The sequence below is a fragment of the Lontra canadensis genome, unplaced genomic scaffold (genome assembly GCF_010015895.1).
Source record: "Lontra canadensis isolate GAN:19392208 unplaced genomic scaffold, GSC_riverotter_1.0 scaffold10, whole genome shotgun sequence".
Lineage (NCBI taxonomy): Eukaryota > Metazoa > Chordata > Mammalia > Carnivora > Mustelidae > Lontra > Lontra canadensis.
The window spans coordinates 2,805,609-2,831,362 of record NW_022631004.1 but is presented as its reverse complement, the minus strand read 5'-3'; the positions used below and the strand labels follow the sequence as shown (position 1 = coordinate 2,831,362).

Below are 25,754 nucleotides of genomic sequence, written 5' to 3'. Positions count from 1 at the left end.
GCCATGTCTAAAATACACAAATGACACATATCTTTAATATGTAAGTGTTCAATAAGCAATACCAAATTATCTTATAATAATAACAATGCAGTTTTAATTCCCCAATTACTTTCCACCAAGAAGAGATAGTTTGAATTTTAATTTTTACAAAAGTTAGTAAGCAGCTAGCAAGTAGCTAAAGTCTAACTCTATTTTACTCTGTCAAGCTTTCCAGGTTAGCTGAATTTTACATCCAAGATGATTTTCCTTTATTCAGTGACCAATGGCTGTCAAAAGAAACTTCAACAGAAGGTGGCACTATAGCAAGCAGCTAGAACAGCCATGAATAGGCAAAGCCATATTCCTAACTTTAAGCCTTTTAAAACTAAAAAACAAAACCCCCCCAAATCTCCTTATCCATAGTATTTAATTTTCAAAATCAAACTTTTAGAAACAAAGCAATGGAAGGAATTGAAGATGCTGATCAAAGTAAAAAAATAAAAAATAAATTAAGACACAGCTCTCTTAGCAAAGTATCATTAGATATAGGAACATCTTGTCTTCCATCTCCTTCTATAATTATCCAGTGAAGTAATTGGACTTAAATCCACAAAAAGAACAAGAAATGCTTTCATGGGAACTGAAAAGTATAAATTAGATGGTTCTATTATGTATATAAAGTATATAGATGGCTCTGTATGCTTAATCTGTGCAGAGCATCAAAGATTTCAACAACAAAGAACTTTGTGGGGTCAGCCCTATGGAACTCAATTGGAGCCTTCTAAAAGCAGCCATGCCACTGCTAGGATTCACCAGATGCTGAAGTACCAGATGTCAGTGCGGTTTGGGTACACTGTCCAGCACATGTGCTCCTGCATTCATGTATTTAGAACTGGCCCAGGAATAGAACTCATAAAAACCACCCAATAGCTCTAAAACCCATCATCTTGCACTCTCACCCTGTATCCCCGAATGCTCCTTTCTGATCTTCCTGCCTGTTCTATCACCTTATTTCCTACCTATACATCCTAGTCCTCAAATGTTCCTCATGAACATCAGGGAACCTGTGTACCTGGGTTGGGAGTCGTCTGGGTAGCCCTCGTCAGAGACACTGCTCCTGTGCTCTGGCCAGCTGGGCTCACCATGGCCTCAGCTGTGTTGTAAGGTGTTTTGAGCTTGGCCTGGCGTCAGCAAAGAGCTGTGTTTAGTGGCTCTGGCAAGGCTGCTACAGACTCACATCGTTCCCTATATGTGGTGTGAGGACTCCTCTCCACCAAGATTAGGGAGTGGCTCCTGAGAAGACAGTCTTCAAAGAAGCCAGGGCAGGCAAGCCCAGACCACCACTATATTCTAACTCTCCGAGGGTCAAGCCTACTCATCCGGCCATTAAGAACCACGACCAAGTTTGTTAACCTCTGAGGGCTTAAAGCTGCTGAGATGCTACTTTTCATAATAAGTGACAGTTCAAGAAAGTCTTAATGTAGCATTTCACAAGAAATGAACAGGTATTCTAGTGATTTGGTTACTAGTAGATATTGTAGTGAAGAACTTTGCTAGGATTTTACTCCCCCATTTTGCACTGGGCGAAGAATGAAATATGCAGAGAACTGGAGAGTGGGAAGGGAGAGTAAAACGGTTATTCTGAATCATGAAGTATCTGGCTTGATTTCTGGCAAATCATAATATTTTAAAGAATACTTGAGTTAAATGGATCTGACACCTGGATTCTGAGATGATGAAATGCACAATTCTAAGTCATTTTCTCTGTCCTAATTAAGTTATTTTTATAAACTTTGATTTTCACAGAGATAAAGAGGCAAAGGGAATGAAAGGTACCAGAAAAAGCCTTTGGAAATTACTTAAATGTTATAAAAATTCATCACTTTTCGGGTCTCCCCATTTTTTCCAGCTGTCTTTTTTCTGAAAATGAAACTGCATTGAACCTCTTGGAAGTACTATGTCAAGGCTGAAAAGTTAAGAGATCTGGACAGCTCTAGTCACAAGGAGAATTTGACCGGTGTATTAAAAGTCTCTCATTCTGCACAACTACTCCATCAACCACCTGCCTCCCCCCAGCCCTTTTCCCTCCTTCTACCACAACCCCAATCCAAAAGTCTAAGAAATTTCCTACTCCTACCCCTCCTTCAATTCAAAAGCCTTTGATATTTAAGGAAATGAGATGTCTGGACTTCTGTTATGCACCTGTCACAGCCCATTTACAAATGGGGAAACTTCAGGTAACATACTCAAGGTCACAGAGCATGTTACCTATGGAGCCAGGTTAGATCTATGTCTGTGTCTGGCTTCTTTAACCACACCAGGCATGTCAACATGGAAGAACCCCCACTTCCAATGTGATTTAAAAAAAAAAAAAAATCTGTGGTTATCTTTCCCTTCAAAGAACTTTCTCCACTCATGCCTCCAAACAGCCACAGCATGAGGGCCTTAAGGATCGGAATCATCAAAGTTTTAAACTCTTACACATGTAAGAATATGTTTAAGAATATCTGACTTCAAACTTGATTCTTCTTAGGGTAAAACAGTACAAAGATGAGCAAATCTTCGCAGCTCAGAAAGGGAATATGTAAATACTAACTCAGTGGATTCCCCTCTTGTGTTCCAGAAAATCAAGAACTTCCCTCTCCCACCCCAACGGTTTGGATACAGATTTTATCTAGAAGAGTTTTACAGACATTTGGACGGGGCAAAGATTTAGATCTGACAGGGATAAATAGAGATGCAGAACCCAGTTCACTTTCCAACTCTAATCTCTCTTGCCACTAGATTAAAGCAGCCTTGGGAAAATGTAACCAGCCAAGTACCTGTGTGGTACAGGAGAAAAAGGCTGGAGTCAAGTTTGATGGCACTGACTGGGAACCCAACTCCACCAGCTACTAACTGCGGGGTCACTGTGAGGATTCAGGGAGCACAGTGCCTGGTGCACAGCACTAGCTCAAGAAACATTACCTGGCAGGAGAGAACCACCACATCAGTTTGGGTTACTGTACAAAATGGACTCTAAATAAAAATGGAGATAATGTTCTACTTACTGCAAGGGGATTTTCCTTTTTATCTGTTCCCACCGCAAGTGGTGGTCCTTCTTGTACTCATAAAACCACAGCAAGGGCAGGAGATGAGAGACAGCACGAGTCATGCACTGGCACTGGACTGACTCATTTTCAGCAATCCTGGGAGGCTGGTATTTTCATCCTCATTTAAAAAATTCTCCATAGATTAGTGAAGTCAGGTAATTTGTCTAAGGGCAGAACCTGGATGTGAAGGGCTGGTTGGCTCGAAAGCCTTGCACTACTACATCATTCTCTCCAAAGTGCTCAATAACAAGAAAAAAAAAGGTTTATTAAAATGTTAGCTTATTATTACTACGTATCACTTTTTCTCTGGGGAACTGTAGCCCAAGCTCAAAATAAATCATGTGAAAGTAAACTTCTGGAAAACAACTTTTATGTAAATTGGAAATTCCCAGTTTGTCTCTCTGGAGCAATGTCTGGATTGTAAGAAGCAATTTATCCCCTGCTCGTATTAATAAAGATTGAGTATTTATAATTGTCTGGAGAAACTCTTGGGATCTTGAAGCTGGAAAACATTTGTGCTTTCAGAATAAATATGCTGTTGATTTATGTTTTCTTTCATTTTTTTTATTGTGTGATACAGAAGCCATTGTATGATGAAGAGGTGCAGGACTGCGCCCTCTGAACAGAGAGCTCTGCTGGTCCTGCTGTTTATAGGCACTTTGAAAGCAAAGACAATGACCTCTAGCATCCTCACAACACTAACCCGACGCCCTCAGAACACACAATCAAACGGCGCATTGGCAGATGCACACGGTCAGTGACAGAAACCCAGTTCATTTCTGGCTGCGATTTCTATACCTCAGTCCATCAGGTGCATTCGGGAGGGGAGGCCTACGATAGGAGGGCCCCATACTGGACTGGGGAATTGTAAGCATTTTCAAATGAAGGTAGGTAAGTGAGTTAGGGAATAAACTGGGTGTTCCCACAACACTGGCTGGGATTAGCTCAGTATCAGATGTATGAGAAAACTCAATATATTAACTCGGAACATATAAAATTGGATATAAAACTCCTCCAAGGCCTTCAGTTCAGGGAGTGCTGCAGTTCCAGCTACTTTATTATATTCGTACTTCAACTTCTTGTTCTTGCTTCTATTAGTCAGATTTTATGTCTTCGTATCACATAAACTAGGTACGCTTGGTGAGGGTCAATATCTAACAACTTGCTTTGTTTAGCACTAACTTATTCCTGCCCCCTTGGTGAAAGGTATATAAATTACAATCTTGAGAACAATCATTTACACAATAAAAATGAGTTAATATAAGCCAAATGAGGATGTACTACACTGGGTTCTGGGGAGGTGGTAAGTCCAAAAATAGCTAAGAATTTAAATACATTCCCCCCAAGGTTGGGGGAGAGGGCAGGGATAAAAGATTTGGATTTTCTACAAAGTACCATCGACAAGAGAATGTGAAAATCAAATTAAAATTGACACTGCTTGGGGATGTGTGTTTAACATTCATTGCAAAATGACATAGGTTTCTTTAGAAAAACCACGTTCTTTGATCTTTAATTTATTCTGAGCCTTTTGTAAATCATCCCGACTCTCTAGATAGAGCCAGGATGGAACATGATTAATTACATAGGAGGGTTCAGGGAAGAAGTGACCTGAGTGAAATCAGCACACGACTTGAATCTCTCTTAGAAAAGACTCGTCCTTTCCACTTAGAATAAGAACTGCATTTGGCTCTGCTACAGAAAAACAGGAGCTCTTTATGTCTTCATATATAAAGCTGATGTCTATTTGAAGTCATTCCATGTACCATGAGAAAGAGAGGGAGCGACAGCCGACCAATTCATAATCCTCCTGGGAACGTCTCCAGAATATCAAAGGATGGCTGCGTCTCTCACATAGCTCAGGGAATAAGGACTGAGAGGCTGGGCTGGTGTGCTCCCGAGGGCCAACACCAACTTGAGCTGTTCCTCAGACCGGGAATCCTGCAGCTGGCTTCCTGGATGCGGAGGATTCTCCTTTAGGAGGTTTGTGGGGGTGCAACTCTCTGTGGGGTACATAAATGGTCACCTGGCTCTGTGAGGGCTGCGGGATGAGTCCAAAGCATTTCCAGTCCTACCAAAAGGATTGTACCCTTTGATGCTGATGGTGTTTCTAAGTCCTATGGAGTAAGCCTGATGAATCCGAATGAGGTGGAATCTGGCATCCCAGCCTCCGCCTTTTATAAGGGAAGAATGTGAGGTCAGGCTCTAAAAGCATCAATTCCACATCACAGTTAAATGCCTTAAATAATTTTCATTTCTGTTGCTGCATAGCCTAGTGGAAACAGCAGGAAAATATTAGCTGCCGATTCTTAGAAAAACTGTGTGAACGCAGCAGACTTAACAGAAATTAATGTGGACTGTTCCCAATGGAAAATGTTTGGGATTACTTCTTAACATAGACAAAGGACACTTTTGAAGAGAAATCTGCTTTCTAGCCTTTTCTGTCAATACCTGAGGCAACACCCATGATCTCATTTCTAATTGAAACACCATAAAAAGCTCCCTGTGAGACAGATGCTGAGGAACTTCCAGGTCTTAAGCATTTAAATTTCTCTGAGATTTTAAAAAATTGGGGGAATAAAAGGTGGACAAATACTTAATTTTAGGTCTTATAATGAGATGAAGAATTCATGGCATATTTTAAGGTTTCATGGTTAACATTTCCTCAGATTTCCACCTTATCACTGGGAGGCTTGTGTCATCCCTTCTGTGTCATTTCCGTTTTAGTTTATGTTTGCTGAACCGAATGTATCTAAAACAACGGTGCGCATTTTGTACTTGCAAGAATGTGTTATCACTAGAGGCAAAGTGCCCTATGTTTCCAAAGAGCTAACCATCATCTGCTCACCAAGTGGCTGTATTCTATACCTACTCACCAACGGCCTTGATATACTCGGAGAACAAAACAGCAATTCTGTCACTTCTCTACCCTTTCCATGTTTTATCTTAAGTGTCTCCTTGTGCTCACATGTAAGAAGCTCAGTTAGTGCTTGCTGGATTTAATTAAAATCCTCAGATTTCTCTACCGTACAAAACTAGCTGTTCCATCAGGCGATGCGGCACTTGGACACACACACGGCTGCGTTGTTCTGAGGGAGCAGAGAGAGCGTTCAGATAAAGCCACTATCACACAGGCTGTTTACAAGTTAAGAGCACAGAGTCAACCGGAGAAATGTTCAAATAGTTCAACTCCAATTCAGCCACCAGCTGTTTATGACTTTGGATAACTGGCTTATCCTATCAGGGGCCCAGTTTCTCAGCTTGAAAGTGGGAATTTATAATGTAATATCTGTAAAGTCCTAATCAACTTTCAGATTTTATTATCCTTCCTCTTTGGTCCAGTAACATTCAAACATGGAAAAACTGACAGTAAAAGGAACTCATAAACAACTAACCAAGTCCAAGCCTCGTCTTTATTCATAGATATCTATCGTTCCCATGCATATGCTGTTTTCACATCCATGAAACTGTTTTTGAAAAACGAGTATGTTATTTCCTGGTAAACAGAAATAGATTTTGAAGGCATTAGAGAAGGAAACGAAAATCATGCCACAAATGACTTATAAAATCTCATCAAAGGAAGGATACTCTTACTCTGTAAACAATCATCACCTCACCAGTTAACATTAATGGCATTTTTTTCTTAATGCAGATATATTCTCCGGATCAATCCTGTCCATAAGTTAAGAAAAATAGCTTTGGGGTTTTGTGTGTCTCAGAACAGCTCCCGTGGGAATTGGGTGGGATGCGGTTCTGCTAGAATGTTCTCCCTTACAGAAACGTGAACTGGTTCGTTCAGGGGCGCAGGAGCCACTCACCATTCTGTTAATAGACCTTTACCCTCTTTCCACCAGAAAACCTTTTTGTCCCTTGGCCAGATTTTGTAAACCTCCTAAATATTAAGGTGTTTCCTTGACCATAAATCCAGTTACCTCTTGCTCTGGATCTGTAATCTGGGAGTGTCAGTCCAGTCTCTGTCCTCACTCTCGCTCCCTCTGCACAGACTACATAAGCACTCACCCTCTCCTTCTCGAATCGCTCTTCTCACTGCCATCATCCTCACTGCCACCACTGTCCTTATTCTCCTGCCTTTGATACTGTACCCTTTCCTCACAGCTTCCTCTCTCACCTCCTGTGGGTGTCCCCCCAACTTGAGAACTTCCTGATCACCCCCTAATCTGTCTCTGACCCAGATACCAATCCCGAATTCAGTTCTGCTGCCCAGTTCATAGAACATAAACTCATCACACCTAACACAGGGTGCCCCTCTCCCCTAATTTCCTCCCCCTAATAACGCATGATAATTCAAAGAGTCCCACAATTTGGCCCCAAGGAGTCCTAACTTCTTCTAACTCCTGCTCTATCTCCACATTTTCATCCTCCCAAATTAGTCTCATTGCCCCCCAAACTCATGTTGGGTTTTCCTTCTTAGCCTTCTTGCATATCCTACCCTCTTTGGGAAGGCCCACCCCTACCAATTTCTCTTCATCCACCGAGGCGGTCTTCGATCTCTTGTGCCCCTTTCAACAGCTATCTTTCCTTGACGTCCTGGTAATACCTAGCAGTTCTTCCTCCCTCCTGCAAGCCGCACCGGTCCTCCTCAAGGCTGGGACGGTGCTATCAGGGCTTGGCAGTGACATTCTCCACCCATACCCATGAACCAGATCTTCTAGAACCAGGTGTGGGTTCTCTGTGCTCTCCTGGTGATTACTGCAACGTTCGGCTGGCCAGGCATCGTTTTAGGCGGAATATGGGAAAGGTGACACCACCAGAGCTCTTATAAGGATGACAGGACTTACATTCTGGTTTTTAGTATCCAAAATATGAAACTCCCATCCCCCAAAAGGGAGTGTTTGTGAAGCTGGTAGCACAGTTCCCAATTTGGCATCTGTGCCGCACTCCCACCGGGTTCCAGGCCGCGGAAGCCTGTACCAGTGCCCATTTTCCATTTTATTTGGTTATCGGTCAGAAGCGCCTTGAGTTTATGTTTACCTTGAGGAAAAGTGTCTCAGGGATATTTTCAGAACTTGGTGAGAATCTTAGTCATCTCTAGGCATTTCTTTTCTTTAGAAGGGCCTGTTGTGCCCATTGCTGCCATGTTCTTTTTCAAAGCATAGATTGTATCCTGAGATAATGAAGCCGGTCCCCATACAGAAAGAGGAAATGGCTCTCTGTGTGTCCACTGTGCAGCAGGTCACAAAGACCTAACAGCGGGGTATGAACAAAACTGCACAACTGCGTGGGACAACTGTGCTAGGGCCGGAATCGAAGGCACTGATGATGTCTGCCTGCAACTTTGCGCTGATATCCAGACTCATTTTTCAAATGTTGTGGAAGCGCTGCTAGGAGTTGCAACTGGCTGATATTAAGTTAAAGAATGTGTAGGTGGAGGCCATACTTTCTTCCTGGAAGGAGAATGAGGCCATTGGTTGGTGAAACCGTGGTAAGCATTCATAAAAGCAAGTGATGACTCACTAGCTGGTGGAGAACTGGATGAGTTCCTTCTTCTTCTTTTTTAAGATTTATTTATTTTAGAGAGAGAGCAAGAGTGGGAGGGGCAGAAGGAGAGGGCGAAAGAATCTCAAGCCGACTTTACACTGATCACAGAGCCCAATGTGGGGCTTGATCTTCATGACCTGAGCCAAAATGAAGAGGTGAATGCTTAACTGACTGAGCCACCCAGGCGCCCTGGGGTGAGTTCCTTCTTAAAATCAGTTTCCTGAAACTCCAAGAGGCGTGGACATCTGCTTTTATTATCTACCATTCTTCCCTTCATGTTGTACAAAGCAGTTAGTTCATCCCTTCTGTTACAGACCAGCTTCTACTCTATTCCTTGTGGGTCGGCCAGTCATAATCCCCCAACCCTTGGTCACAGGGTGAGCACGTGACCCAGGTCTAGCCAGTCATTGCTGGCTTCACCAAATCATTCCAGGATGAATATATGATCCAGGTCAGGCTGGGCCAATCAGGATTTTTCAGACATAAGACGAGAGGGAAATGTGTCCCTTTGTCCTTTGACAGATAAGTAAAAGGACAGAATCCCTCCGAGGTGCTGGCTGCCATGGAAGAGTCTACAGAAAGGAACCCAGTTCATAAAAAGAAGCCACTTTGGGGAGAAAAGCCAAGAGAGGTAAAACTGGGACGCTATCAATTTTAGCACCTAGATCCAGAGAGGCCGCAGATCAGTTTTATCTGTGAATTCCATGTACAAAATAACTGCTCCTCTCTGCCATTTTTTTGCCGGGGGCGGGGGGCGCGCTTAAGTTAGTTCAAATATTCTCTAACACTTTGAAAGAAGTAACCTTAGAGACCAACCAGTCCAATTTCCTTATTTTATAGACATGAAAATAGAAACAGAGAGAGGTTAACCAACATAGAGTTATCAGCTGGTCAGTGCCAAAGGCCTTACAACAGCTTCTTGCTGGTAAGAATAATATTAAAAATTAATAGGCCACCTGAGTGGCTTAGTCGGTTAAGTGACCAACTCTCGATTTCGGCTCAGGTCGTGATCTCAGGGTCGTGAGATCGAGCTGTGCATCCGGCTCCTCGCTCAGCACAGTCTGCTTGAGATTCCTCCTTCTCCCTCTGCCCCCTCCACTCTCTCTCTCTCAGATAAATAAAATCTTCAAAAAAGTTGATAACACTAACGTTGAGGCATCAGTAAGTAATGAATATATATCTTGTTCATAAAATTGTGAAAGAAGCCATCAGTAGGTCTGAAAACAAATGGCTTTTGAAAGTGTTGATCTCCAGAGAGCAAGAATAGAATGAGGTGGAGGAAGTCTTATTTTTGCATTTCATAGTGTCCTGTGCTGGGACTTTGACTATTTTTTTAACCTTGTGCAGAAAAAAATATGTTTAAAATCTATAAAATTCTTAAGACATATAAATTATAAACATATTAATTCTTAAGACACATAACATTCCCGAAGCTTCTATTTTAAAGGTCACACAGCAAAAGACACAGTGCTCTTGTTTTAATAACTAAATATTCCCAGAAGAACATCTATTCCGGGTACCTGAAATCCCCAGGGGAGGCCCTTCTCCAAAGACTTTACTCAGGGCTCCTGGGTGGCTCAGTTGGTTAAGCATCTGTCTTGGGCTCAGGTCATGATCCCAGTATCCTGGGATCCAGTTCCATGTTGAGCTGCCTGCTCAGTGGGGAGTCTGCCTCTCTTTCTCCTTCTGCCCCTCCCCCCACTAGCACTCTAATAAATAAAATCTTAAAAAAAAAAAAAGAAACAAAAAAACCCTCAAAACAAAGACTTTGATTAATCATGACTACTACTACTGCTGACACCCGCAGCTTCGTCACCACCACTGCTACTACAGATCACAGAGAACGCTTCCTAAGCACTTGCTACGTACCAGACACTGTTAGGAGTACTTAACCTATACCAACCATACTGAATCTTTATAAAAACCTTAGGAGAGAAGGCCTCTTTTATTATCTCCGTTTGGCATAGGAGGAAACTGAGGCACAAGGTTAAAAAGTAAGTTGCTGAAAGGTACATGGCCGGAAGGTAGTGGCGATGCGCTTAAACGGAGATGGCTAATAACTATTATGTTATCGTTATGTCTCTCGAGGCAGCAGGATTTATCTAGTACTTCCTGGTACACTAGGATCCCTTCAGCCAGGGGACCTTTCTAACACGGGTTCCGCCCAACGCTTTCACTCCAGTCTCTTTGTTTCTTTGTTACCAGGGATATCAACATTGTAATGGAGTTGGAAACAGCTACACAGAGAGACAACCTGGCTATGTCCTGGAGACGGTCCACATGTACAGTTTTAGGTGGGGACTGATTTATGTTTCATATGCTGTACTATGCAAATTTTTTATTTCTTGGGAAAACTGCCGCCAGGCTATTCTCTGGCAGAAGTGACCATGCCACTACTGGGTATTTACCCCAAAGGTACAGATGTAGTGAAAAGAAGGGCCGTCTGTACCCCAATGTTCATAGCAGCAATGGCCACGGTCGCCAAACTGTGGAAAGAGCCAAGATGCCCTTCAACAGACGAATGGATAAGGAAGATGTGGTCCATATACACTATGGAGTATTGTGCCTCCATCAGAAAGGACGAATACCCAACTTTTGTAGCAACATGGACGGGACTGGAAGAGATTATGCTGAGTGAAATAAGTCAAGCAGAGAGAGTCAATTATCATATGGTTTCGCTTACTTGTGGAGCATAAGGAATCACATGGAGGACATGGGGAGATGGAGAGGACAAGTGAGTTGGGGGAAATCGGAGGGGGAGATGAACCATGAGAGACTGTGGACTCTGAGAAACAAACTGAAGGTTTTGGAGGGGAGGGGAGTGGGAGGTTGGGTGAGCCTGGTGGTGGGTATTAAGGAGGGCACGTATTGCATGGAGCACTGGGTGTGGTGCATAAACAATAAATTCTGAGACACTGAAAATCAATTTAAAAAAAAAAAAAAGAAGAAGAAGAAGAAAAGTGACCACGCCACGAATTGTGTGGCTTTGACTAAGACAGGTCTGAGTTTCTTCTTCTGTGAAACAGAAAATCAGACTATTTTTCAATAGTTCCTTAAAATATGTTTTAAAGTTCCTCCAAGCTATAAAATCCACCATCTAGTCTCTGAAGATTGGACATGTGAATATTAATTTGTTGTGTTACTGCATCTTTTGAGAGATTGCACCACTGGAATTTTAAAAAATGGTTATCTTCCACACAACACTAATTTTATAAAGATGACTTTTTTTAGATTTCTATTAACACAGGCCTATCGCTGAAGAGGTCAACATTTCTGAATAAACGATAAAGTGCCAATAACATTTTCTATATATTTCAGTCTCGCAAGGGTAAATAAGTGAGAGGAATGCACAGCTGGACCTGAGTACTCAAAGAGTAATTGGCTTTCTCTTAATGGTTGACCACTGCTAGTTTACGTGTTAATGACCAAGATATCTCAGCCAAGGGTTCCACATGTGCCAGCAGGCATTGCCTGATCACCAGGAACCAATTGCAACCACTCATCCAGAGGTTCTTTAAAAAACTCAAAAATGCATGTTGGCAAGCTCAAGAGCTATAGCTTAGCAGTGTGCACCAAGAAACTTGTGACCAGGGGAAAGAACTGTTAAATTTTAAATGGCTTTGACCTTTCTTAGCTTACGACCAACTGACCTTGACATTCCTCAGAAGCCAAAGGATGAGCTGCAGTAATGGCAGTGCTTGCTGACTGACCTTCCCGCTCCAGAGGCAGAGCCAGTCCTTGCAGCAGTAAACAAAGTTTATCCAAACGTGTCTCGAGAAGAACCATGAGGTTCCCTCCCTGAGAAATGACTAAAACCACAGAATAATTCTTAGATAAAATGGCTCGGTTACTTAATGTAATTACTCTTTTAAAAAAATTAGAGAAATGTATCATAGCTACATGAAGGTTCCACATGGTTATATTTGCCCGTATATGGCCAAGAGGCATTTTTCTACCGTTCTGTTGAATGGAGTGTTCTATAATACAGTATTTATGACCCCTTGATAGGATAAAAAACCCTGCAACATCTTGAAATGCCTTTTGAAAGAAGAAAACTTTATAGTAGAGTCACCCATAGTATTGAGCTTGTTTTACCGCATTTCATTAATCTTTTCCAAAACATGTAAATAATGAAGTTTGCTGCATACGGTGCTGGGTTTTACGATTATAAAACTTTATATTAGGTGGCCCTCCCTTTAGGGAAGTCGTATATATACCTGGATGTGATTATTCTTTTTAAAATTCAAAACAAATAATGAAAAAGCTACTTGAGTATAAATATCTGTAAAATGATGTAAACAGGAGATTCACAGAATGACAGATGGAAGGAAACAGGATCATCTTGTACAACAGAATGAAAGGTAAATCTATTGAGGTATCCCAGAGGAGAACACTGACAGAGCTTCAAGTAGTAACTAGGTATTTTGCTTTTAGCCTCTCAAGTGAAAATACCAAGTTACAAACTTCTTTCACCAAAAGGCTTTCACTAACAGTTAAACCAAAAAGTCATTTCTAACAAGAGTACAGATAAATAGTCCAAAGAACAAAGGAAAAGATATGCTGTAAATCAGTCAGGTTCCAACAAGGACTCCTTCTTCTCAGAAAGGGAAGGAGTGAGCCCTTGCTTAGAAATAACGCAGAGCTGTCTGTACAACAGTTTTTTATGTCCTAACAATTATAACACTCGTGTGTGTGTATGTGTGCATATACCCATATATCTGACTAGATACTGTCAGCATGATGCTCAATTTTCAAGTTTAAATATGATAGTTATTGTCTAAGGACAACAGTCCTATGTAAAAATTACACTTTCACTCCTAACTTGACCTTCCATATATCATCTTCTGTCCTGATGGTGGCCACCAGTAAACAAAAGCATTATCTATAATCTCAGAAGCACATAGAGTTCATACCAGAGAACCAAAATTCGTGTGAATTTTTGTTGTTAATGCCTTTTAAATAAGATGGGATTAATGTAATAAGTATAGAAACATAAGAATTATGAATTTATTTGTGATTTTTTTTTTTTCTGGCTGTGGACGTTTCTTGGTCTCTAAAATATGAGTAAATGAGGGGCACCTGGGTGGCTGAGTCCAGTTGGTGTCTGCCTTTGGCTCAGGTCATGATCCCTAGGTCCTGGGATGGAGCCCCACATCGGGCTCCCTGTTCAGTGGGGGAGTCTGCTTCCCCCTCTCTCTCTGCCCTTCTCCCTGCTTGTGTGTTCCCTTTCTCACTATCTCAAATAAGTAGATAATTAAAAAAAAAAAAAAAATCCACAGAATTTACAAAAATATCAAAATGAGCCAGAGGACATTAATCCTTTATGGTATCTTTCTCTCTCTCACATACACACACACACACACACACACATAAACACATACACAAATATTCCTTTAAAGAGCATTATGCTATCATCTTTTAAAAATCATTACTCTGGGATGCCTGGGTGGCTCGGTGGGTTGGGCCTCTGCCTTCGGGTTGGGCCTCTGCCTTCGGCTCGGGTCGTGATCCCAGAGTCCTGGGATCCAGCCCCGTGTCAGGGGCTCTCTGCTCAGGAGGGAGCCTGCTTCCTCCTCTCTCTCTCTCTCTCTCTCTCTCTGCCTGCCTCTCTGCCTACTTGTGATCTCTATCTGTCAAGTAAATAAATAAATAAATAAATCTTTTAAAAAAATTATTACTCTGTTGCCACATGATGGTCTTCTGGAAGAGGAGAAGCCTTGTCTGTATCCTCCCCTTTTGGTGGGTAAAGGAGGTGATTCTAGGCAGGCTTGGATCAGCCCTTCCCTTCCTCCTCTCCTTAGGACATGCTGCTTGCAAGAAGAGTGCTTTCTCTTCCCTCTTGGGAGGTGGGGTCTGCCCCTGTGAACTGTGTAAGCTAGCTACCTGTGAATGGGCAAGTACCCCCGCTTAATTTAACCACGGGGTCAAGTATGAGCAACCTCACCTGGCTCAGCCACCCATCTCTTTTCTCCTCTGGTTCTCCCCAGTACAAATGTGAGGCTTGGATCTCTCTTTCTGACTCATTATTCCTCAAATGGTCCCAAACTTGAAAAGAGAGAAGGGATGGCAACCCTCTAATATAAATCATTTATGCACTTCAGTGGTCTGAAAGAACCTTAGACATACGGGCTCCCTTGCTGATTAGTGTATTTTCAAACCATGAGTCATCACTGCTTCAGCACTTACCTAGAGAGGCTGGCCCCAGCTCTGGCACAGGACAGAGAAGGTGTGGTGACCTCAGACTGACTCAGTGTAACGAAATAAAAGCACTCGATGGATGCCCCCCTCCCAGCAGTCCCTCCTTTCCGAGGATATGGATGAGCTCCTGTGCATCATGCTCCCCTAAGGAACTGTGGTAATTGCAAATTCATCCATAACCTTTCATTTCCAGTGAAGTTTTAGTACCCCCACCTTCTCCTGAAGATAGAAAGCTTGTCTTTATAGCCCCTTTTCATTCAGCTGATGTAATACTCAGTTTAAATTTACCCTGACAAATGGCTTGTAACATTTTTAGTTTCTTACCCATAACAAAATACTGCCATTAAGTTTTGATTATGAAATTGGTTGGAAAAACAAGACACAGGCATAATCTTTTTGACCAACAGAATTTAACTTTTTTTGGCTTAGAGATAAAGCACAGGATAACGATGGCTTCTGAAAATCAGTAGAGTAGTCTTAACAAAACTTTATTTTTCCAAAATTGAGCTTGTAATTATAACCAGTAACTGCAGACCTTTCTATAAAATATTCCTTTTTATCTCTTTTGGAATTAAATTCTTTATATTAAAGTACATGATAAAAATGCAAAAACAAATCCTACTTGATTTCCATATGCCAAGAAAAAAAGAAATTTGACCCACAACCCATACCTTATATAAAAAGTAACTTATATCAATCTTCAACTTGATTATGAACCTAAACTATAAAATTACAAGAAGAAAACAGGAAAATCTCTGTGACCATATGTAAGGCAAAGATTTCTTAGGTGTGACACCAAAAGTTTGTTCCATAAAAGAAAAAAAACCTGCTAAATTGGGCTTCAAATTAAAAACTCATGGCCTTCAAAAACCAAAAGATACAAAAAGGACACCAGGAAAAGTATGTCTTTATTCCATACTTTCTTCTTCCCAATCCAATTTCTGGTCCCAGCATCAACTAAGTACTATTAACCATTCTTTGTGTTCCCTCCCAAGGCAGGCCATACATAAAAAGCATATAGTTACATACTATATGGTAGTTGTGTCACTTTTTATAACAAGATTTTTTTTAAACCCAAAACTTTCATATTCAGCACATTTATTAGGTTATTCAGTTAGTCCCGTACTGTTGACAACATTCATGGGTCATGCATGAATAGTTGAGATGAAGTTCTTTGGAAGTAATTAGTTTTGAAGTTTACTTGAGCAAATGTGGAAAGAGAACAGATTAAAAAAAAATTTAATTTGTTTGCCTCAGTTAAAACAAACACAAAAATCTTTCCTAAATTATCAGTCTCTCTGTGTATTATTTAGCCATACTTCATATTTTAGCTATGTCAGCTGTTGTATCCTGGGGGAGAGATGTTGTCATCTGGGGCCTGATCCTAAAATGTTATCTGAAGTACATAGAAACCAGTTTCTTCAGTTGTTTCCATTTCTTTGGGTACTGGTGTTTTTCAGTAATGAAATTCTCTTCTAAAGAAAAATGAGCATCTCTTGAGTCACTTTGATAATTAGAGGAAGTATTTGCCTAGGCTGAACTAAAAACATTTTTCACACTACACAGCCCAATTCACTTCCTAAATGACTCATGTAATACCCAAGTGAACAAGAAGAGGACTCCCACCTCGTTCAAATTCATTTTCCTGTTTTATTTCTTCATAGCATTTACCACAAAATTACTACAGTTATGTATCTTTTTTTAATACTCCGCCTAAATGCCCAGCCCTTCAGCCCACCCCTACTTCAGCCCTGGGAGGTCAGTGCCTTGAGGGAGGGGACTTTTTCTGTCCAGTTGTACATGGCTGTGCTTCAGGGTCTGAAGTGGCCCTGACTCATGTTAGGTCCTCAGCAGACACTTCCCCACTGAAGGAACTGCATTTCCACAATTGGGATTAGCTTATTCCTGTCCTATGGTTTGAATATTCATCTCCAGCTGTGAAAAGATGGAGATGACCCTTAGAATACCTAACGCAGTTTCTGCTACCTTGATTTAGAGTGTAGAGGTTTGTGTATACCTAATTTATATCTGCTAGACCTGCGCTGTCCAAATAGGGTAGCCAGTAGTCACATGTGGCTATCGAGCACTTGAAATATGGCTGGTCCAAACTGGGATGAGCTGTATGTCTAAAAAACACACCAGATTCTCAAGATTAGTTCAAAAAGAGTGTAAAAATGATCTCATTAACATGTTTATATTACTTACATGTTGAAGCAGTATTTTTCATATATTGGGTTTAATAAAATATATTAAAATTAACTTCACTTATTTCCTTTTTCTTTTTAATAAGACTACCAATAAACTAAAGCTGTGTATTTGGCTTGTATCTTAGTTCGCACTGTATTGCTACTAGCACTGGTTCTAAAAGTTTCCTCACTACTTCTTACAAGAAGGTTCTGAACAGGAATCCTACTACAGAGCCTTAGAACCTGAGGCCTTGGTCTCTACGGGACCAACCATGGGAGAATAGTGATGGATTTGTTCACGATAGTGGCAAAAAGTCGTCCTCCAAATTCTTAATCATTTTCTAACACATTTACTGATTTCTCAGCAAGTGACATCAGAAATTTTCAAAGATGTGTTTCTCAAACCATTCCAGTCTTCTAAGACATTCACACAGGTAGGCCTTTTTGGGGAACCCTCAGTGCCACTCGTCTTGATAGATGAAAGTACCCAAGCATCTCGGACAGCGTTCTCCTTCAGGCATAAGAGGAGACTCCAGTCCCACAGAGAGCCTTATCCTGGTACCGTTCACACTCTAGGGCCATGGTTATGGGCCACAGGCAGCCTGGCCCGCCGCAGTGAGCACGGATATTGACCGATCACAGTGAAAGGCAGAGACAGCGGGCTTTGGGGTGGAAAGGAATTTGAATTTTTTCTCCCATGAAATACAATGTAAGCCTTGGATCATGTAATAGAGCAAAAACAAAAATGATAGAACCTGTCAACAAAAGAGGGGAATGACCAAGTTACAGAGCCAAGGTTTAGGTTTAAACAAGGCTGCAGATTTTCCCTCCAGTTTATAAAAATGTTTAAATCAAAGTCTTAATGCCCAAGTACAAAAACAATAGCCTACTGTCTTAAAACGCACAGACAATGATCATATTTAGAGTAGGTTTGGTAGGTGGGAGGGAGTCCAGATTGAAAGTGGCCAGACAGTGGGCAGGAGACGGCTCTCCATCATGTATTATGTTACTTCTAAAAGACTATAGTCACCTGCTCTTGCCTCCTTGTTAAAGTCCATTCTGCCAAGTTAACAGTCTCTTCAATCATGGTATTATCATTAAATTTCTATCTTTTGACCCAAAAAACAGCATCTCACAGAAGACCTGCCAAGTTAAAGAGAGACTGCAACAGATACTGTCTTCATCCTCAAAGAAGAAGATGAAATGTCAATCAAAGTATTATTTATGCTTGATCAAACTTTATAAAAACAAGATGCCTGGAAAAACAGCTTGTGGTAAAACTGATGAGTATAGAACTTAAAAAAAAAAAAAGCCTTCTGGTTTTACTTACTGAGTTTGGCTAAATATAGTTAGCAGCCCTCATGCGTTGTAGCACATTTTCCCCTGGAATTCAGCTAATGTAAATAAAACAAACGGAGGGAACCTGGCCCCCCTCCATGAACATTACATCATTCTTCCTTATTAGGAAAACTTCTTCAAACCTGACATTTTGTTCTAAACAATCAGTGTTTAATTCTCGATGAGCAACTCTAGATGGAGAACAGCTCTAATCAGAAGGCTGTTATATGTCAGGAGAAATGTGGGTGACATATAGGCTCATTTTAACATTGGTATTTTAATTCTCTAAACAGTAGTACCATTATAGAAAGCACTGAAGAGGAATATTTAATGTTCCCAGAAGAAGGTGCATTTAAGAAAGCACATTTAATCTTCCTCAAATTTTTCCTTTGCATGTATTTTCTGATCTATGCATATGTTGTGGTGAACAGAGAGAGAAGTCAGAAATCTGAGATTCTGGAATTATCACAATTGCAATATTGGTTCTAACCAAAGATTTTTGTATCTGATTGATCTTACGATGATGATGCCAAGTTAAGAAGCCAAGAAAGTCCCTTTCCCTCGTCTAAAACATTCCTCAGGATGATGTTTACTATGTTACACAATTTTGGATTACCTTTTTTGCTCCGAGACATTACCATATTAACATGATAACCCAGCAACAGCAAAAATGAACAAGTGGGATTCTATCAAACTAAAAAGCTTCTGTAGCAGAGGAAACTGCGAATAAGATGAAAGGAGGGAACCGGTACGACAGGAGAAAATAATCTGCAAAATCATTTATCTGATAAGGGGTTAATATCCAAACTAAAGAAAGGACTCATGCAAATCAATTCCAAAAATTACAAATAATCCAATTAAAAATGACAGAGGAACCAAATAGACACTTTTCTAAAGAAGATATACAGATGGCCAATAGGCACATGAAAAGATGCTCAACCTGACTAATCGTGAGGTAAATGCAAATCAAAACCACAAAGAGATATCACCTCACACCTGTGAGGATGGCTATCATCAAAAACACGAGAGAAGTGGAGATGCAACGTGGGGGGTTTGGGGGGTAGGAAAAGAATAAATGAAACAAGATGGGATCGGGAGGGAGAGACCGTAAGAGACTCTTAATCTCACAAAACAAACTGAGGGTTGATGGGGGGAGGGAGGTTGGGAGAGGGTGGTGGGGTTATGGACATTGGGGAGGGTATGTGCTATGGTGAGTGCTGTGAAGTGTGTAAACCTGGCGATTCACAGACCTGTACCCCTGGGGCTAATAATACATTATATGTTTCTAAAAAAATTAAAAAAAAACAAAAACAAAAACCCAAAACCCCACAAGAGACAAGCATTGGCCAGGATGTGGAGGAAAGGGAATGCTGGTGCTCTCTTGGCAGGAATGTAAATTGGTGCAGCCGATGGTGCAATGGGAAACAGTATGGAGGTTCCTCAAAATATTAAAAATAGCACTACCACATGATCCAGCAATTCCACTTCTGGATATTTCCCCACACAAAATGAAATTGCTATCTCAAACAAATACCCTCATGTTCACTGCAGCATTACTTACAGTAGCCAAGACATGGAAAACAACCTAAGTACCCATCAATGGAGGAATGGATAAAGAAGGGGTGGTGTATATAGACGATATACGATGAATATTAGTCAGCCACAAAAAAAGGAAATGGTGTTATTTGTGACAATACGAATGGACCTTGAGGGCCTTATGCTAGGCAAAATGAGCCAGACAGAAAAGACAAAAACTATATGATCTCATTTACATGTGGAATCTAAAAAAACTGAACTCACAGAAATAGCAGACTGGTGGTTGCTAAGGGTAGGAGGCGGGGCTGAGTCGGGGGGATGCAAACTTCAGTTAGGAGTAAGTTCTAGGGATATAATGTGCAGCACGGTGCCTTTGGTTAACAGTACTGTATTGTATATTTAAAAGTTGCTAAGAGAATAGATCTTAAAAGTTTTCATCACAAGAAGACGTAACCATGTGAGGTGATGGATGTTAACACACTGCAGTGATCATTTTGCAGAACAACACATATCAATCATTATGTTGTCTACCTTAAACTAATACAATGCTATATGTCAATTGCATCTCAATAAAACTGGAAAAGAAATTGTATTTTAATATGTTACATAATAACCTGTTTGCAAAAACAAAGATCACGTCAAAGGATCTAGACATCTTGGTATGAAAGGTAAGATTTACTAAGATATGTAAAATAAAAACTGATCAGAGCAAACTCCTCTTTAAACAATTACCTTTCCATGAATATAAATAGGATAGCTCATCATTTTGCTGATTCTACCTGATAGTTGACCTTTCTTCCATCTTGATGTGAAGGATTATTTTTATGAGAAATAAGAGAGAGTTGAAAAAAAAAGTTCTAAATCTAAAGTTCATAAGGTTACAATGGGACTGACAAAGCTAATATCACAGTATAAAATGATCAATTTATAGATAAACAACCCAGAGATGCAACAGATCTTGAGAGTAACATGCTAACGTGAACCCGAAGCCTTCTTTTACAGTGTGCTCCGTTCAGCAGGCCGTAAATCACAAACTGCTCACTAATTTTTCATTTTCACCTTGGTTCACTAAGGTTCCAATTCCTCACTAATTTTTCATTTYCACCTTGGTTCACTAAGGTTCCAATTCCTCACACATTCATGGAAATGTGAAGGGCTAGGAATAGCTTTCGGAGGAGGGCAGGCAGGAGGGAAGGCAGGCTGGCCTGGAACAGAAGGGAGGATGGTTCTAACACTTCCAAGTTTACACTCCTAAATCTAGCCCTATTATAGGACTTTTCTCTTTGATTTTTTTCAACGGGAAGAAAAACAAGTACACCTGAATTTGTTGTGCTCCATAACATGTAAATTGGACTGGGGATTGTCCTTCTTGTCTCCAGCACTGGCAAACTGGGAAACTGATTCCATTTAGGAACTCAAAGAACTTTCCAGTCTAACAGGTCCTGCCATCTTCTGGGTGTTTTATCTACACACTTCTTGCTGATTTAGGAATTAAAAGTAGTGGTTTACTTCTTAGGAGTGTAGACTCTGGAGTCTATCGCCTGTATTTGAGTTAGTGGCTGAGTGTCCCTAATCACTTAGCCTTTCTGAACCTGTTTCTTCTTCCTTCCATGGGGTTTATGACAGCACTTACTGCCTAGCCTGTAAAGATGAAATGACTTACTATACATGAAGTGTTTAGAGCAAAGAATGAGCAAACCTTCGTAACTGTTAGTAATGACTATTCAGGATGACCATATAATTCAGCATCCAAATATGGACCCTTAACTCTGAGACAACAGGTCAATAGTCTTGGGAGAAATGGAACTTGTAGTTATCCCACTAATGTTACATCATGTTAAGGTCACATAATCTAGAGATAGACTAATTTATAAATTTAACAAGAATCTGTGCATCAGTGGGTACTAGAGAGTACAAGATTAGAAGGAATAAGAATGCCTTAATATGGGTCTGGGTGGTGCAGTTGGTTAAGTGCCAGACTCTTGGTTTTGGCTCAGGTCATGATGATCTAGGGGTTGTGAGATCAAGCCCGATGGCCTTGTCGAGTCCCATGTTGAGCTCTGAGCTCAGCGCAGAGTCTCCTTAAGACTCCCTTTCTTTCTCTCCCGCATCCCTCCTCTCCATGCTAATTAAAAAAAAAAAAAATCTTAAAAAAATTTTTTTAATTGCATTTAGTGATTTTTATTAAGGCATTCTCTTTTTCTGCCAAGGATTTATTTATTTTAGAGACACAGCTGGGGTGGCGCAGCGGGAGAGAGAGAAAATGTGTATAGTAAGGAGACGGGTAGAGGGAGAGAGAGAATCTCGAGCAGACTCCCCGCTGAGTGTGGAGCCCAATGCAGGGCTCCATCCCAAGACCCTGGAATCAGTCATGACCTGAGCCGAAATCACGAGCTGGATGCTCGATGGACTGAGCCACACAGGTGCCCCATATTCCAAATATATTGTAAAGCTGAGTTTAGATCATTTCAGCGGTGTGTTCATTCTCCTCACAGCCCCTTTTCCATAGACATCAGGGAATCTGGGAGCAGGGGAAGAGAGTAACATTACGTAAAAAGGTAAACAACCATGCAGTCATTTTCACCATGGATCCAGTTTGTGCTCGGTACACAGACAGACCCAACTGCAGTTCCACAAGTAAGTGGGCTGCCTCCCTCCCGACCTGGGGAACTGTACCCCCAGTCCACTGTCATCGCAGGGACAGAGAAAACACATCTGTTAAATATGAGCTTCAGTGGAAAAAATTCAGCTGGCATTCTCTTTTCCTCTCGGTCGTCTTGTTTTAATAGCACTCTTACGTAAGTTCTTTACTATATATAGTTGAGAATGGGGAGCTGTGATTTGACCTGTTTAGAGGCAGTCAGACTTGGGCCATTTCCTTCCCCTTTGTGCCAAAGGGCCACTGGTCCTAAAGTTCATCTGGAGCAGCCAGGGCACAGAAACCCAGGATCCTGGAGACTCTGCTCTTGTCCCGCTGCTGTCCCTTCTTGGAGCTTTGGCCTCCCCACCTATACAATTGGCACAAGGCCTATTTCTGACCTAACTCGCTGGGGTTGCCTGTGGAACCTCAGAGAACATCTGGGAAACATTTTTTTGGCTTAGTCAACAATGTGTATTTTTTTCCCCTGTATGTCCCTCCAGTATTTATGCCAGAGCTAGAATTCTAACTTCTCAGTCTACGGTTCCTGGACCATTCTACCATCCCTACCAGGCTTTCTGAGCAAGACAACTGTTGGTGGATTTATTGTCTGTTTCTTCCACTAGGCTGCAATCTCTGTAAGGGCAGGGTCCCCATCTATTACATTCCCCGGTGTATTTTCTAAAGTCTAGCACACAGTCCATGAATGAACCTATGAATCGATGAACAGGAAGAGGCAGTTGTATCTAACGCTCAGTGAATACGGAATAAATGCCAGACACTGTCCGCCTTATCTGTATGCTTCCTCTGTCTCTCATATACATTTATTTTCTCTCCAGTACCTACTAGCTGTATGACCTGGGACCACTTTATCAACTTCTCTGTACCTCAGTTTTCTCATCCATGTAATGGGATCATAACAGGACCTGTGTCATAAGGCTACTGTAAATATTACATAAGACCAGCGCTTGGCACAGAGTGTGCTCTGTCAGTTGTGATAAGCTTCTCTTCCTCCTGAGTGAGTGGCCCCATCTCTGAGCCAGTGTCACAAGTCAGAACCCCAGGAGTCATCCCTACCTGATTCTCACCTACCATGTCTAAACCACCACCAGGTCCTGCCTTTCCCTCTCCTGACATCTCCCACACGACATTCTCATCATGCAGCCCAGAGATTTTTTCAAGTTGTGCATCTAGTCTTGTGACTTTCTTACTTACTGGGCCCCCAGTCAGTAGCTCCATTTGTTCTTGGGATGAATTCTAAATTCTCTAGCTAGACCCACCAGGCCTGGTCGCCTGGCTCTAGCCTCTTCTCACTGCTCCCATTCTTGGAGTTTCAGCCCTACCCTAACAGGTGCCATTCCTCCCACCTTAATGCCTATCCCGTCCCCCCACTCATCCTTCAGACTTCAGTTCCAACATCACTTCCCGTGGAAACGCCCCCTCCTCAGGCCTCCAAAGTGGACCAAGTGCTTTGGCCTCCTGCCCTCAGAGGTCTGGGCACATTTTTCTCTGCATCTGCCCCATTAGCATACCCTGCACGTCTGTGATCTAGTCTATGATGGTTCCATCCGCCCAGACCCCTGAGGCCTCCCCCAGCTTCAGTAAAATGAGGCCCAGGAGGCAGCATGCTAACAGAAAGAAATGACAGCTGGGTCTAGAAAACACCTGGGATCTGGTGTGGCCTTCTCCCAATGTGGTCCTTTCTGGACTTCATTCTGGTCATCTGTAAAATGACCTATAATAGACTTTTAAGGCCAAAATTTCTATTACCAAAAAAAAAAAAAAAAAAAAAATTCTGTACATGGGAAAAGCTAGCAATGGTTCTCCATAAAAGCAAAACTACTCCGTCGTTCCCCAGATGCCATTATCTCAGCTCTCATTTTTCTACCATTAGTTAGCTGGCTGTGACGGTCCTCCCTCCACAAAACACTGTGGTCTTTTCTCTTTTTTCTCAAAAGACTAGAATGATTAAAACAGATTTTATTAATCCTAAAAAGTAAACTTGTCATTTTCTGCAGAGTGTAACACTGAGTGAACAGTTCATATTACCAAAAACAACGGAGGCAAAAGAAAAGGCGACTCATTCCAAGTCTTACTTTGAGAACCGCTGTCAGTGCATCAAACATACATATTCCACATACAATACAGAACATCCAGACTTGGAAAGCACTAGGGGGCCGCAGAGAAAATAGTACCCACTTAATTCACCTAAAAGTCCATAACACACAGGAAATCGAATTATTGGGGACCAAGGCAAAATTGAATGCCCCCTGGGAAATAACACTAACCTCAAACTTAAAGAGCAACTACAAACTCCGCATAACTATTATTAATTTTGGGGATGGCCCTTTAATTTTTCATTCTGCCTTCTTGCCCATGAGCTTTTGCCTCACGCTGGCACTAGGCTCAGTGCTGACCAACTAATAATGGACAAAAAGCTTTCACTGAAGCTACAGGAAGCCAGCAAGCACAGCCTGGCCTAATACAGTGGTCAGCTGCATTAAAGCAGTGTGATTCATATTGCTGGGCATAGTGTGTATTTCCTCACAACACAACGTATTTAGCTTTAAATTTGTGCGGTATTGTCTGTCTGATGTAAGTGCCCTAGACAATCCCAGTCAGACAGGAGAGCCGGGTGTTCTATTTTTGGCCCCTGCATCTTACCAGCCTTGCCAGGGAGCTTTTGTGTACCTAACTCAGGGGAGTAGGTGATTTCCATATCAACTCCCATGTCAGCAGGAGCTAGATTCTGGCCATAAAGCTGCTGTCGGTTTTGGAAGATCTCGCTTACTGCACCCCCTTTCTCCGTTCTGAACGGCAACTTGCTGTCCCCATCTTCCAGGAGACCAGAGCGCATTTCCAGGGGTTATGAAACGTGGCGGAAGAGCTCAATGCTGATTATTTTGCTAGACAAGGCTACCATTCAGGTTTCCATCACTGTCACCTATGTATTTATCCAATGGGCATAAAGGAGTCATGGTTGGCTTTTTCTTTTTTTCTTTCTTTTTTTTAACATCTAGCATTAATGGCTTTTGATAAATGGCTTTTGACATACCTTAGCACTTATTGCCGTGCTAAGGTATAAGCCTTTCAATAGAAATGGGTTCTGGAGGAAAACGAAAAACTCAGAGATCTTTGAATTCAATTCACAAGACTGCAAAATTGTTCTGTTAACAGTTTTACCCTGCTACATTCTTCTATTTTGTTTTAAGTAGGTTCCATGCCCAACGTGGGACCTGAACTCAGGACCCGAGATCAAGAGTCTCCTGCTCTACCGATTGAGCCAGCCAG

General features: G+C 41.5%; 1 protein-coding gene across 3 annotated transcripts in view; it reads right to left on the bottom strand.

The window, feature by feature from the left end:
* The window catches only part of PALLD (palladin, cytoskeletal associated protein), a 409,629-nt gene that overhangs the window by 39,506 nt on the left and 344,369 nt on the right, over nt 1-25,754 (bottom strand). The gene's annotated exons all lie outside the window — the stretch shown is intronic.